Below are 14433 nucleotides of genomic sequence, written 5' to 3' on the forward strand. Positions count from 1 at the left end.
GTGTAGAGGAGACAAACCCTGGTCTTTTGATTCTCCAGGAGTCAATGGGGCACTTCCTTTCTGCAGGGTTTAACATAAGGCTGGGGAAGGTCAGACTCCTTGGGAAGAGTAGGGTAAACTACCTTAGGGACGGGATCCTGGGCTAGCTACTGCACTACCCTTAGTTGTCAACAAAGGTCCTGTGTGGAAATTTGCTAAAATCACATGGAGATCTTTCTGCTTGGCACATTTAAAAAAATCATTCCAGGATTCCATACATATATCAATTATATAAAGCATATCTGTACATTCTTTGCCCTCATCATTTTCCGAGCATTTGCCCTCCACTTAAGCCCTTTGTATCAAGTCCTCTTTTTCTCCCTCCTCCCTCATGAGCCCTTGATAATTTATCAATTATTATTTTGTCATATCTTGCCCTGTACGGCATCTCCCTTCACCCCATTTTCTGTTTTCCATCCTCCAGGGAAGACGTCACATGTAGATTCTTGTATTTGGTTCCCTCTTTCCAACCCACTCACCCTCTACCCTCCCCTTATTGCCCCTCACACCCCTAGTCCTGAAGGTATCATCCGCCCTGGATTCCCAGTGCCTTCAGCTCCTATCTGCACCAGTGTACCTACTCTGCTCTATCCAGATTTGCAAGGTAGAATTCGGATCATGGTAGTTGGGGGGGGTGGGGCGGGGAGGAAGCATTTAGGAACTGGAGGAATGCTGTATTCTTCATCTGTGCTACATCGCACCTTGACTGACTCATCTCCTCCAGTATACCCTTCTGTGAGTGCATCTCCAGTGGCCGACGAATGGGCTTTGGGTCTCCACTCTGCACTTCCCCCTTCATTCACTATGGTAAGATTTGTTTTGATGATGCCTTATACCTGATCCCTTCGATACCTTGTGATCGCACAGGCTGGTGTGTTTCTTTCATGTGGCCTTTGTTGCTTCTGAGCTAGATGGCTACTTGTTCACCTTCAAGCCGACCCCAGACACTATCTCTTTTGATAGCCGGGCACCATCAGATTTCTTCGCCTCATTTGCCTATGTACCCGTTTGTCCATGACGATCGTATCATGGAGGTGTGCACCCAATGATGTGATTTTTTGTTCTTTGATGCCTGATAACTGTTCCCTTCGGAACCACGTGATCACACAGGCTGGTATGTTCTTCCATGTGGGCTTTGTTACTTCTGAGCTAGATGGCCGCTTGTTTATCTTCAAGTCTTTAAGACCCCAGATGTTATCTCTTTTGATCGCCAGGCACCATCAGCTTTCTTCACCACATTTGCTTGTTCACCTGCTTTAGCTTCAGCGGTTGTGTAGGGAGGTTGAGCATCATAGAATGCCAATTTAATAGAAGAAAGTATTCATGCATTGAGGGAGTGCTTGAGTAGAGGCCCAAGGTCCTTCTGCCACCTTAATACTAAACCTATAAATATAGGCACATAGATTTATTTCCCCATCCCCATATATATATTTGCATATGTACATGTCTTTGTCTCGTCCTCTATAAATGCCCTTTGCCTCCTAGCTCTTTCCTCTATTTCCCTTGACTTTCCTCCTGCCCCACTGTCATGCTCCGTACCCACCTGGGTTACAGCTATACCTCTTCGTTACCTTACTCTTGATCACTCCCTACCAGGCCTGCCACTCCCACCTCACCACCAATTTGGATCCCTTGTTGTTCTCTTGTCCCTTGGTTTGTTAACACCACTTCCTTACCCCCCACCATTCCCTATCCCCAGTCCCCCGGAACTGTCGGCTCCGTTGTTTTTCCTCCAGATAGTTCAGCCTATCTTATTTAGACAGACCTGTAGAGATAATAACATGCACAGAAACAAGACAGAGGAAAACAAAGGAACTGTATACAACAAAACAACAACAAACCACTGACGATCAAAACAAAAGACATCGAGAAAGAAAAGCTTGTAGTTAGTTCAAGGATCGCTTTTTGCCTAGATCCAGGCTTTTTGTCAGGCATTTTGATCTTCTATCAGCCATGTTCCTTGAGCAGCATTGTTTCTGAGCTCAATATATATATTAACATTCATATTTTGCCATTTCACACAGGAATAACCAAAGGCTACAACCAAATGTAATAATCAAAACTTTAACCTCATATTTCCAGAAAACGATTCAGTAAACTGCTTTGATATGACTTCTGGCTAACTAAAGTAGAAGCACATCCACTCTCCATCTTTATGATTTGTTTCTCCAGTATCCCACTCCTGGAACCATAATGACTTAGTCTAGGTAGACTAGAGAAGCAAATCCACAGAAACTCATATGTGTATAAGAGAATTTTATGTAAAGGTTAAGTGTACATTAAGAAAACATCCCAACCCAGTGCTGTCCAAGCCCATAAGTCTGACATTAGCCCATATGTCCAACACCGATCTACAAAGTTCTCCTTAATCTCACAAAATACACCTAATGTGGGAAGAAAGCCAAATCAGTGAGTATGTAATTTAAGCATCTCAGCACTGGGAGGGGTCTCCATGAGGCTTCTCCAGCATGAAAACTGCATCAGGGTAGGTCCATGGGGCTTCTCAGGGATGTCTCAGGAAGTGAGCCTTGCCAGCTGAGGCAGAGAACTAGGTATGGCAACTGCACATTTGTCCGGTCATCAGAGAACAAGGGACAAGATGGGCTAGGATCACCAAGCCATTTATCTCTCTGCCCTTCAATTAAAGTACCCTTTAATCCCACTTGTGTTTATAGGCATGTTGGAACAATAAACCTTAACTATCACACCTCCTATAGCAGTGTTTTCAACCTTCCTAATGCCTCGATCCTTTAATACAGTTCCTCATATTGTGGTGATCCCCAACCATAAAGTCATTTTTGTTGCTACTTCATAACTAACTTAGCTATTGTTATTAATTGGGTGGCCCTGCAAGGGGGTCGTTCGACCCCCAAAAGGGGTCATGACCCACTGGTTGAGAACAGCTGTCTTACAGGGTTGTCTTGCTGAAGAATTGAATGAGTAGCTGAGAATCTGAGTTTTCTTGAAAACCAAAGGGACACTTCTCCTATTTTCTATAAAACTGCTCTGACTAGCAATAGACAAGATGGCAGTAAATTTGTGCTAAGTGCAGAGGCCAGATAGATAAATATTCAAAATGTCAAAAGCATATGGCATGAGATTCCGTTTGATAAAGCTATTTCTGGAAGGGTATTGCTCACACCTTCTTCCCTTTCACATTTTTCTGTTACTTTAAACCACTTGGGTTGGTAATGTGTAATGCCTGAGGCTGGGTATCAACTTCTCTAGGCCAGGATTCACAGAGAGTTAGCAATTATGATAACAGCAGCCCGGGTGACTATGCTTGATATAATGCCATCACTTCAATGAAGAGATTTTCTGACAGTAGCCAGAGAGTTGGAGGTGTTATCCTTGTGGGTGTGGTTTTCCCCAGTAGATTGGTAAGTGAATCCTCTCTGTTAGCTGTGTAGCTTTTGGCCATGTCCAGGACCTCACCAGATGGGTGGATCTCCAGACATGAGACAGCATCTTGCCATATTTCCTATTTAGCTTGGATTCATCCCTCTGCACAATCCGTGAGGAAGCAGCCTGCCACCTGATCCACCCATTTTGGGTTCATGAGGCACTGGACTTACTTGAATCAAGACAAGGGTCCAGACTGATATCTGAGCCTCTCTGGCCTCTACAACTGTGAATTGAAAAGGTGAGTACTGTGAATAGAATTCTTCCTATTTGTGAGACTCTGTAAGCATGGCTGGACAGGAGAAAACAGGGCTTTGTTTTGGGGTAGAGGCTCAGAAACTCACATGGGGCCATTTATCTTTTCTATAGGGTTTTTATGAGTAAGCATTGACTCAATAGAGTGAATAAGGATGTTGAGGGCAAGATTATGGAGGGCCGCAGTAACCAGCTTGGCTCTCTCTGAGGTCTCAGAAGACACAACTTACCATTCACAGGCAGGATTCCTTTTGGAGCAGATTCATCAGAATGAGTTCAGGGACCCAGTATTTTGGAATTTGCCATCCTGTGTTTGTTGAAAAATGAGGCTTTACCCATGGCCTCTCTGGAATGGCTGACCATAGAACTTTCCCACCATTGTTCAGAGCAGCTGTTGCCCAGAGATATAGGGAGACAGTGGAAGTCACGGTGGAGTCCTGGCCCTTCATCTCGCTGCCCCTGGTTGTTCTAGTGACATTCTCACAGGCCACCTTTTGCTTGTGAGAGGCAATTGTCTTCGTATTCTCAGTTTCAAGAGTGTTTAGATAACATTTGACATTCCGTTGCTTTTAATTTATGTTTGTCAGAGAAGAACCATGCCTCATAGTGTTTTCAAAGGTTGATTTTTCAAAATAACTCACCAGACCTATCTTTTAAATTTTCTCTGAGGAGAAATGCACCAACTTCTCAGTTAGCTGTTAAATATGGTAACTATTTGAATAATTAGGGGCTCCAAGTTTAAAGAAGTTACTATGAATTTCAAATTTATTTCAAGAAGGAAAATGACACATTGTGATGCTTTAATTTGAAGGGGGTGTTAACTTTTTCTAACAAAGTTGTTCCATTTAAGATCTTCGTGTTTGCATTTATATTTGTTTGATTGTCTAGTAAAATTCTCTAAGGTTTTAGGAAAAAGACGTTGCATTCAGTTTGCTCTTACTAATGTTTCTGAGATGCTTGCTAGGTGTGGCATAAGAGTGGATCGATTAGAAGGTGGGTGGAGATAACATAGGCTTAAATAAGACACTGTGATAGAATTTTCACATTAGAATCTGGGTAGGTGTAACCCAATAAGAATTGTGTTAGGAAATTTGAATTAATGTGGTGAGAATATTTCATTTAGAAGCATAATTCATATATTGAATTCTATTTATGGATCCTAAAATGCCTATCTCTGACACAGTGCTTTATGCATTTCTTGTTAAGAGCCATGGACTCTGTCCTGACTCATCCTTATCCTCAGTTCTGACTCACAGTCAGCCTTTGTTAAAGTGGAGACAATACTGTCCAATCCATTGTCGCTCATAGGATCCTAAAGGATAGTATCTTATGGCTTTCACAACTGTCTTTCTGTAAGCAAACAGCCTCATCTCCCTTCATTACAGTAGCTGATGTGTTTAGCCCACTCATTTGGCTGTTTTTGACTTAACCCACTAAGACAGGAGATCTCCTTTCATTAGTCATTAGAGAAATATAAATCAAAATCAGGGATTAGATATCATATTACACCAATTCAAATGGCAATCACTTTTTAAAACGTGATTAGAAGTTTTGAAAAGGATGATTTAATAGTGGGACCCTTATCCATTACTGGTAGATTATAATAGGAAAAAGCATGATATGGATAAGTAGAGGCTGTGGTGTTAAGAGCATTTGAGCAGCCCTGTGAGATGGAACTAGTGGTAACTGCTTGAGAAAGGAGCAAATGAAATTCTCAGAAGAACAATAGTCAATAAAAACAATAAAAAGATGAGGAAAACAGATGCTGCTGAATATCACTACAAAACACCCTGATAAGATCAGTATGGATCAGGATGGGAGAGAAAAATGTATAGCAGAAATCAATTTCTTTACCACTTTCAGAATTATTTCACCTCTCTTTAAAATTGGAGGACACTGATATGGTTTTCCTCAAATTCTCTTTCGAATTTGAACAGAAATTGCCCCCTGGAATCAACTTTTGTTGAAAAACAAACAAAGATGGCACAAAAATAAAGAATATTACTATTTAGTACAGGACTCCATTTAAAATTTAAAACGATATGTACACACATGGGTACAGAAAGCAAGTGATTATTATAAGGAAAAGATGAGAAGATCAAGTGGAGATTAGCAAGAAACAATAACAACATGGTAATAATTTATATAATTAGTGTCCCTGAAATATGTGTGAGAAAAATGTCAAATAAGAATCTAATTTGCTGAGTTAACATCAAAAACACACTAAAATTTTATCTTTAAAAAGAACTACAGAGAGGAGAGTGAGACTGGGAAGTGGGGCAGGTGGAGGGAGAATTGGGGTGGGGAGAAACTGAGTTGATATCACAGGGGGAACAGGGCACTAACCCACCCAAGGGAAAAGTATTAGTTGTGTCCCCAAAGAACTGGAATGTGCATATAGATCCCGCCATGACACACCAAACCAGGAGGGTAACGTAACACGTGGAAGAATCCACAAAAAGACTGGCCCATACACCGGCCCTAACCAGAATCAGCCCGACCCCCACCATGGACGGGCATGCCACAGAAAATGAAAACAGACCGTCTGGTGAGGGAAAGAAACTGACCTACCATACCCAGAAGGAAGCTGAAGTAAATGAAGGAGGTGGAAGGGGAGGAGCACACCTGGGCCCACCAAGCTCAGAGGATGATAGCCCAGCTAGAGTGCCCAATGCACAGAGAGGACCATGTGGTCTGCCCCACTGCGAGATGTGACATGCTGCACTGACCCATGCCTCAACATGGGACAGCACCGGAGACATTGTGGGATGTGTGACTGAGTTGGCCCCACCACACTGAGGCAAAACACTGGAGCATGTAGTTGAGCGTCGGGGAAAGCAGAGCAAGGAGGCCCCGGGGGAGTGTAAAGGATGGACTTTGGGGCCAGGACTTGACACCCTATCAGACTCATCCAGAAAACACTCCTAAAGGTCAGCAAACAGACCTTGGACTGTTAGCAGGCTTTTATTTCTTTTTTTGGTTTTGTTTTTTGTGGTGTTTTTTTTTTCTCTTTTAAATTTTGTATGTCAGTGACTTTTTTGTTTACTTTGTCAGTGTTGCTGCCGTCATTGCCATGTTCTTCTGTGTGACTTTGGTGCTGTCGAAGCCATCTGCAATTTTATGCACACATTATTATTTCTGCAGGTCCATCTAGATAAGATAGGCTGGATAAGCAATATGAGAAGAAAATAATGGAACCAATGGTCCTGTAGGGACATGAGAGCATTGGAGGTGGGGGAAGGGAGGAGTTATTGTCCAACCCAGGCACAAGGGAAAAACAAGTGGTTCAAAGCCAGTGGCAGAGAGGAATGAGAGGACTAGTAGGGAGTGACCAGGAACAATGTAAGTGAGAGGAATTACTGAAACCAGAATGAAGGATGAACATGGTATTGGGACAGGAGGAAAGCATAAGGAAATAGAGGAAAGGAGTAGGAGGCAAAGGGCATACTTACAGGCCTAAATACAGACATGTACATATGTAAATATATTTATGATTATGGGGGAAATAGACCTATTTGCATATAATTATAGCTTTAGTAGTAGGGTAACAGGTGGACATTGGGCCTCCTCATACACATTCCCTTAATACAAGAGCACTTTTCTCAGCTAAACTGTCATTCCGTGATACCCACCTTCCCTACATGATCACTAAAGACAAACGTGTGCATAAGCAAACATGGTGAAGAAAGCTGATGGTGCCTAGCTATGAAAAGATATAGTGTGGGCTCTTAAAGACTTGAAGGCAAACAAGCTCAGAAGCAACAAAGCCCACAGATAAGAAGCACACAAGCCTGTGTGATTGCGAGGTATTGAAGGGATCAGGTAGCAGACACCAAAAATCAAAAACCATCATTGTGTGATCACCTTCCCCATATAAACGTTGAAGTCAAATGTGTGCATAAGTAAGTGTGGTGAAGAAGGCTGATGGTGCCCAAGTATCGAGAGATATAGCATCTGGGGTCTTAAAGGCTTGAAAGTAAACAAGTGGCCATCTAGCCCAGAAGCAACAAAGCCCACATAGAAGCAGCACACCAGCATGTGTGATCATGAAGAGTCATAGGGACCAGGTATCAAGCACCAAAGGTGAGGGGGCGGGATTCATATCATCATGAATGAGGGGAGCATGTGATGGGGACCCAATGCCCATTTGTAGACAACTGGACATCCCTTGCAGAAGGGTAGTGGGGAGGAGATTAGTTACTCAGTGTTCAGTGTAGCAATAATGAAACACAACATTTCTCTAGTTCTTAAATGCTTCCTCCCCTCCAACTATCATGTTCCCAATTCTGCCTTGTAAGCCTGGTTAGACCAGAGGATGTACAGTGGTGCAGATGGGAACTGGAAACACAGGGAAACCAGGACAGATGAACCCCTCAGGACCAGTGGTGAAAATGTCAATTCCAGGAGGGAAGGGGCAGTAGAAAGGGGAAACCTATCACAAGGATCTACATATAACCTTCTCCCTGGGGGATGGGCAACAAAAAAGTAGGTGAAGGGAGACACTGGGCAGTGTAAGATAAGATACAATAATAATTTATAAATTATCAAGGGTTCATGAGGGAGGCAGGGGAGGGAAATGAGGAACTGATTCCAGGGGCCCAAGTGGAAAACGAGTTTGAGAATGATGAGAGCAAGGAATGTATAAGTGTGTTTTACTCAATTGATGTATGTGCAGATTGTGATTAGTTGTATGAGCCCCAATAAAATGATTTAAAAAAATACTACAGAGAGAAGATTGAGACAGTCTTCAGGAAATGACATGAAAATCCCAAGCAAACAAGAGCAGGATATTGTTTGGAAACATAGTTATAAATTATTACATATGAGAATGCCACTAATGAGGAATGATTTCTTTTGATCTAATCTAGTACAAAAGACATCCTATGTATCTATTTATGTTACCAGAAAAATATGAACATGTTTTAATCTCTAAAATATAGCAACATAATCAAATCTGAGAGTATAATTCCATTTCAACCACAATGAGCATAATGAGACATGGAAGAAACATTGCTTCTGAATTCCGCTGCTTAGTTTTTGCAGAAGACTGGTGTTCTGAGGGCTAGCACAAGCCAAGGCCAAGAAGAGCAGATTCCGTAAACGAAGCATAGACATGCTTATGAGATGTGAGGCGGTTCTCTAATGGGTGAGTTTGTATTCAGGTAGCCTGGTAAATTTCCTGAACATTTGGAGTGTTCCACTGATATAAAAGAAAGTTCCTCCTACCTCTCTTTTTTTTGTGTTACTTTACTCAGGGTAAGAAGACTTGCATCTGAAATGAGTGATTCCAGTTTCTATGGTCTTCTCTGCACTTTCTCTCATAAACATTTCCCCCAATTAGCTGGATGCCCTTAACCCCTGCTGAGGCTAGCATGCATATATACATATAATTTTTATAAAGCTGTTTCAAACCTTTATTCTTTCATTGTAGAATCAGTTTGTCGAGTTATAAAAATATATGCTGGCCTCTTGTTTGAATGTGAATTGAATTTTTAGATGGTTTGGAAACAAATGACATTTTAAAAATTCACTTTATTGGAGGCTCTTACACTTATAACAATCCATACATCCATTTTGTCTAGCGCATTTGTATATATGTTTTCATCATTTTCAAATCATTTTCTTTCTACTTGAGCCCTTGGTATCAGCTCCTCATTATTTCCCCACCCTTCCTCCCTCCCTCATGAAGTCTTGATAATTTACAAAGTACTATTTTTTCATAGCTTACACTAACTACTGTCTCCCTTCACCCATGTTTCTGTTGTTCATCCCCCTAAGAGGGGATTATATATCTATTGTGATCGGTTTACCCATTTCCCCCTCACCTGCCTCCTACCCCTATAGTGTAGCTACTCCCATTATTGTTCCTGAGGGGGTTACCTATCCTGGATTCCCTGTGTCAAGAGCTCTTATCTGGACCAGTATACATGCCAGATTTGTGAGGTAGAATTGGGGTCATGATAGTTGGGGGAAGGAAGCATTAAAGGACTAGAGGAATGTTGTATGTTACATCGGTGCTATATTGCACCCTAGCTGGCTCCTCCCTTGTACATATTTTTTACAAAGTTTTTAAGCATATGAACACACTTAGTAATGTAAACTGGAAAAAAAGAACCATGGATTAGGTGAATTTACTGAATTAGGGGTAAAGAAAAAAAAAACTAAGTAAAATAGTTCGCATATGAGTAGTGTGTACACATCACTGCTTGCCCTCCTGTTTTCCTGTTCCTGTAGTTCATCCATTTCCCCCCTAGTGCAAGTCATGTGAGAGGAAGAATTGAGGTTTAGGGTGAGGGATGATGAGCGCGTAGGCAGCTAGAACTGTGATATTTTGCAGCCATGTAAAAGATCAGGTACACTATCAAGTGTCAAAATGGGGGAGAACAAAAATTTAATCAACATATGCAAATGTGTTTTCCTAGATAGGACGTTCCATAGGATTCACGAACTTGAAAATGTATCATTGTTAGAATCAGTCTGTAGTTAAGATAAGAATCTAGGTTCTGGGATTAATCAATGTTTCCAGTTCAAGAAAAAGACTCAAGGGATAGAATTAGGAGTTAAGTGTTATGAGTCAAGCCAGATTAAAGGGTTTTATCATTAGAAAATGCAGTGCTTAAAAGATTATGTTTTGAGTTGATTAGGAGCATATGTGTTAAATTGTAATGATGTAGAATCTTGGCTTTAAGATTAGAAATTTGAGGCTTTGGTTTCTGAATTTCAGATTAAGGGTTATAAAGTTAGAATTAAGATTCTAGAATATATTCAAAGTTGTGATGCCGATTTAAAGATTTGGCTTACATGCATTGGACTAGATTTAGAGTGTATGGTCATAGGATTTGTGAAGCATGTTGAATTTGCTGTGGGTAGCAGGGAATACTGAGGGTGTTCATAGAAGTTCTGTATGCTAAGGGGCTTTTCAGGTGGTTAGGGGTGCAGTGCGTTAGGACGTATCAGTGATTTGTAAAGATGCTAGTATGTTAATGTGTAAGGGTTAATGGTTTGGAAGTTGGTGATTAGCAGTTAACAGTTAGGGATTTAAGTATCAAAAGTCATTCTGTGTGTTCAAATGCAGTCTACAACTTTTTTTTCTTACATTTATCAACTATAGTACTTATGGCCTATTTGGAATCTTTTATGTATGAAATCATTAATTTTTGATGAGCAAGGAATTTTTACTTTGGGGTAGTTTTTCTTCCTTTAAAAAAATCTTTTTCAAGTTTGTTTAGCTAATACAGACAGTACAATTTTTTACTGAGTGGTGAAAATGAATATGTATGTTTTGCCTGTTTCTGAGGTGGGGTAATGCTTTTGTCTTTCTACTAAGCCTGACATTTGCAATGTTTGTTGTTGTTCTCATGAATGTATATTAATATATTGGGTTATACCTGTTTCATGTGCGATTTGTAACTGTTTTTTTTAAAACATTTTATTAGGGGCTCATACAACTCTTATCACAATCCATACATATGCATACATCAATTGTATAAAGCACATCTGTACATTCTTTGCCCTAATCTTTTTTTTCTTTTCTCTTTTTACATTTTATTAGGGACTCATACAACTCTTATCACAATCCATACATATACATACATCAATTGTATAAAGCACATCCGCACATTCCCTGCCCCAATCATTCTCAAAGCATTTGCTCTCCACTTAAGCCCTTTGCATCAGCCCCTCTTTTTTTTCTCCTCCCTCCCCACTCCCCACTCCCCCATGTGCCCCTGGTAATTTATACATTGTTATTTTGTCATATCTTGCCCTATCCAGAGTCTCCCTTCCCCCCCTTCTCTGCAGTCCCTCTCCCAGGGAGGAGGTCACATGTGGATCCTTGTAATCAGTTCCCCCTTTCCAACCCACTCACCCTCCACTCTCCCAGCACCGCCCCTCACACCCCTGGTCCTGAAGGTATCATCCACCCTGGATTCCCTGTGCCTCCGTGAAACGCCTTTGATTTTGTATAGTATATATTCTGTGTCTGTTTAGATAATTGATTCTTTTTTTCCATCAACAGGTGTATTTGAGTACTTATTTTCTTGTGTTAAATCAATTATGGGAATGGGATACATTACAATTAATCATGATGTATACTTAGTTACATAAATTGTTTGACTCAGTTTTCAATTTTTGAAAGAACTCATTCTAGCAGCCTCATTATCAATATTAGACTACAGTTTTCTTAAAGTATCATTTTCTGACATTGGTGTCAGGTTTATTTCTGTTCTCATAGAAAGAGTTATCTTCCAAAATTACTGTTGTGTTTGAACCCAATAACTTGAACATAAACAGCAAAAAGGTGTTTCTTCATCCTATGTAAGTACTCTGGTTTCTAGCTGCCAGAATCTTCAGTTTTCATCTATCTTACAGTTAAGCTAGAAACTTCTCATGAAATTTTATTGATTCAATTGATTATAGACTTTCTAAATGGGCTGAAACCCGCTTAAGTATCATCAATCCCTTGCTCTGATATTCCAGCTCACCCCTCAGTGTAGAGGCCTATATGATTCATGCTTCATTCAAAGATAAATAGCTGCTCACGACTGAGTGACTGTGTGCTGCCCTTACACTAGAGTCCATGTTCTGAAAATCCTGTGCCATAAGGCATCCTGTGTGGACTTTAGAGAATCTTCTTCAGCTCACCTCCAAAAGAATAGTTTTCCGAGGGGTAGGAATTCCTCAATGCTTTTGTCGTCACCTTGTTTGTTCTATTTTTTAAAAATCAAACAAAAGTAACCACTTCCCCCTTTACATAAGAGAAATAATAACTTTTGTAAACACAACTAATATACTAGCATGTTTTTGTCTATGTCTTGGGTGCTTATTAGTGGTTGCTGAGGCTGTTGTTATGTTAGCTGTCATTGAGTTAATTCCATCTCACAGGGACAGAGTGCACAACAGAACAAAACACTGCACTCTCCTGTGCCATCCTCACAATTTAGGATGAACCCATTGGGGCAGTCACTTTGTTAATCCATTTAGTAGAGGAATTCCTATTTTTCAATGCCTCTCTTCTTTACCAAACATAATGTCCTACTCCCAGGACTGTTCTCTTTGATAACATGTCCAAAGTACATAATTTGAACACTCACCATCCTTACCTCCAGTAGCACTCGGACATTACTTCTGCCAAGACAGGCTTGTGTGTACTTTGAATGTCCATGGTACTTGGGATATTGTTGGCCAGCACTACAATTCAAACACAGTGAATCTTCTTCAGCCTTCCTTATTCAGTGTCCATCTTTCAAATGCATATGAAGCCATAGACAATAGCATGTTTGGGTCATTTGAACCCAGTCTTCTTAGTAATATCTTTGTTTTTCCATCACTCTAAAGAGGCATTCTTCAGCAGATTTATCCAATGCAATATATGTATTGATCTCTTGATGGTTACGTTCACCATTCATGGTTTTTGGGGGGTTTTTTTCTTCATTTTTTGCTTATAAGCTAACCATTTTTCTGGAAGGAGTTAACATTTACTCAAGCTTAGATTAAGAACTTTGATCAAGGAGGGGCCTGGTATCCAACCTTGTTCTTCAACCCACCTGCCTCAGAGCTCGAAGAGTGAAACCTGGACTTAAGACCTAGGGAAATGGTGAGTCTTACATTTCAGATATTCATGATGACTGGGCAGGAGACAGTCAAAAACAAAGTGTGTATTTTTCTAGTAGCCTGACTTGCAGATTAGTTTTATAGGGGCACTAATCTACACCCTGTCAAATAACGGCCACTTTACAACTCCTTGCCTTAGAAACTCTCTGGGGCTTGCAAGAGGGCAATGCCAATGATATCCAAGTAGCCACTCAGGCTAATGCTGCCTACTTTATCATAGCATAGCCTCTTCCCTCCGCACTCATTTTGTCTTCCTACCCCTCCAGTCTTCCTGGTGGAACATATTTTACAAGCTCATGCCTCCACACTAGCTTTCTCCCCTCTCCCTAGAAGTCCAAGACTATGGATGGGACATCCTAACCCAAATCGATAAGTTCTCTCCCACAGTTTGTGTTATTTATCATCAATCAGCATTACTTGGAGAGATTGAAACCCTTGCTCTAGGCCCAGATGACATAATGGATAAGGCATATCTTTCCTTGATCCATCTCATGTAATTTTAAGCTTCTGCCCTCACCCTGGCTCTTGGCATCACCTATCTACCTACCCTTAGCCATTCCTTGAGTGTAAGTTGTAGTCTTTTACAAAGGCTTTACCATTGGGCATCCTTAAACACAAGAGCTGCAGAGAAGAGAAAATAAACATCCCTTTGTGCTTGTTCCCTAGTTAAGGTTGTCTCTGCATTGACAAAGTGACCTCTAGGATTTGCTGCTCATGTCCTTCTGTCCCTTGTTATCCACTTCTAAAGAAGTTTCTCTGGCTACCACACTCTGCTGTGCATATTATTATGGGCCTTTAATGGACTCCCTCAACCGTAGTCATTTCTTTTTATTTCTTTCAGTTTTTTGTTTTGTTTATTTCTTTAAAAAAATTTTTAAAAAACCATTTTATTGGGGACTCTTAACAGCGCTCATAACAATCCATACATCAATTGTATCAAGCACATTTGTACATATGTTGCCATCATCATTTCCAAAACACTTTCTTTCTACTTGGGCCCTTGGAAACAGCAGTCATTTCTTAACACACAATAGATATTTTATCTAAGGGCATGGGTGGTGCTAAAGTTTTATGAAGAGCTCAGCATGGGTTTCAGCGGCATGGATGAGCATGATTCAGTTGGAT

Source organism: Tenrec ecaudatus, chromosome 3 (genome assembly GCF_050624435.1).
Source record: "Tenrec ecaudatus isolate mTenEca1 chromosome 3, mTenEca1.hap1, whole genome shotgun sequence".
NCBI classification, from domain to species: domain Eukaryota; kingdom Metazoa; phylum Chordata; class Mammalia; order Afrosoricida; family Tenrecidae; genus Tenrec; species Tenrec ecaudatus.